The sequence below is a fragment of the Myotis davidii genome, unplaced genomic scaffold (assembly GCF_000327345.1).
Source record: "Myotis davidii unplaced genomic scaffold, ASM32734v1 scaffold31, whole genome shotgun sequence".
NCBI lineage: Eukaryota > Metazoa > Chordata > Mammalia > Chiroptera > Vespertilionidae > Myotis > Myotis davidii.
In genome coordinates this window covers 852,624-854,886 of record NW_006283639.1, presented here as the reverse complement: position 1 = coordinate 854,886, position 2,263 = coordinate 852,624, and positions in this window count along the sequence as shown.

Here is a 2,263-nt window from a genome sequence, read left to right as displayed (position 1 = left end):
ACACACACACACACACACACACACACAAACACACACACATTTGTACACAGAGACATATACATAGGTGTTGTGTGTGAAGCATCCCTAGGTTTTGAAATTTTGCCACTTCAAATGTGTTTGCGTTGTCTACCATTTTGCAGTCACCATTATATTTTGATAGTACATACATATATCTTGTTGAATAATTTTAACTATGTAATGATGCATACTACACCTCTACATATATGTATTTAGCTATGTATGTGTATGCCTGACCATAAAAGATGATACTGGGAAGTGAGTAAGTTTGTGAGCAATTGTGCAATTTTTTGACTATATCATTTTGGTCAAGTTTCTTAAACTCTCTGTGCCTGTTTCCACATCCATAGTATAAACCACCTTACGTAGTTGCTATGTGTATAAACAACGAGTCCATTGACTGGAACATAATACACCTCAGGTGATCATTGGCTATTTTCTGTGAATACCAAGTACTTTAGTTTAAACATAACTTTGCTTTCTAAATAGATTAAATTATGCAAATTGTGGCATACGTGTATAAAAATAAAAACAATATGACAATCCCAGAGAATTTTAAAATAAGATGATATTTCAAATACTGAAAGTCAATCTCTTTGCCTCAAATTTTCATTTGAGGTGAAAATGTACCTCAAATATCTCAGTTCACCTTACTTCTTTAAAATGTACATTGAAAATCTGAATAAAATTATATTATTGAATTTTAAATTATGAGGCTGTACTGTTTTAGTCATACCTATTTGATGCATTTTAAGTTTTCTTGAAGACATATGAAACCAAAGAAATGAGCTGTCCTCAATCCCCAAGCCCCCCAACAAACAAATAAACAAAAATAAACCCCCAAACAAGTATATATAATAAAAAGTAAACAATGCTGTTAATTAACAAATTGAACCTTAACTTTTCATTTGATTATGATTTCCCCACAACTTACCAAAATACAGAGAAAACTGCATAGAGGATGTTTAATTTTGTTTCTAAAATAGGTCCCAAATATTGCAATTTTTTTTCAAGTTCTTCTTTCAACCTTGGTAAAGAAGCTCAACAATCCACATTATTCAAGGTAAGAAATCCCTGAAAGGAGGAGAAATAGGCATGGTCTCAGCTCCCAAAATAAAGGGCAGCATGTGCCAACATGGCATCAGAGAATGACTGTGATCACAAGACAGGCCTTGAAGAGGGGCAGGCCTGAGGATCTGGACACTCTCCAGGGATGATTTAGAGAACACAGGAGAGGGCAGAGCCAACCGCCCTCATGAAAGCATAGCATGCAATTAAGGACAATGAAGCAGGCAGAGCTGAATTAAAGATTGAAATTAAACTGTGTTTTTGTGAGTTATAATGGTAACTTTTTAAAATTTCATTAAATTTATTGGGGTGACATAGGTTAGTAAAATTATATAGTTTCCAAGTGCTCAATTTTATAACATACCATCTGTATATTGCACTGTGTGTTCACTACACAACAAGTTTGTAATTTGTATATGTGGTTCAAAGAAAACATTTTAGTAAATATTAAAAAAAAAGACAAGATAAACACAAATACATGGTCTGCTTGAAACTGAATATGAAGTAAATTCTGTCATCTTTTTATTGATTCTCTTCCATGGATATTTTAATTTTATAAGAAACTTGAACCTTATACACATACAAGATGAGACTATGTTTTCCCCAATTTTCTTGAGAAAGATTAAATCTCAATCCAATCATGTGCTTTTTAGGAAACCCTTTAATTTCACCATAGTCTTGCCTAATATGCTAAGTGTCCTGTTGACCAGTCGGCCGTTCAACCAATCAAAGTGTAATATGCTAATGATATGCTAAGGCCACTCAACCACTCACTATGGCATGCACTGACCACCAGGGGGCAGACAATCTGACCAGTAGATTGTCTTACTGCTGGGGTCCAGATGATGGGAACTGAGCAAGATGGGCCGGACACACCCTGGAGCCCTCCCGTGGTGACCAACCTTCTGCATCTCTCCCTAGTCCTGATCGTGCACTAGTGGGGTCCCTCCTCCTGACCTGTGCCCTCTCACAATCCAGGACCCCTCAAGGGATGTTGGAGAAGCAGGCCAGACTGAGGGACCCTACTGGTGCACGAATTTGTGCACTGGGCCTCAAGTTAGGGATCAAGCCCACAATCCAGGCATGTGCCCTGAACAGGAATGGACTATAACCTCATGGTTCATGGGTCGATGCTCAACAACTTATCCAGACTGGCTGGGCTGTACTGTCTTTTTAA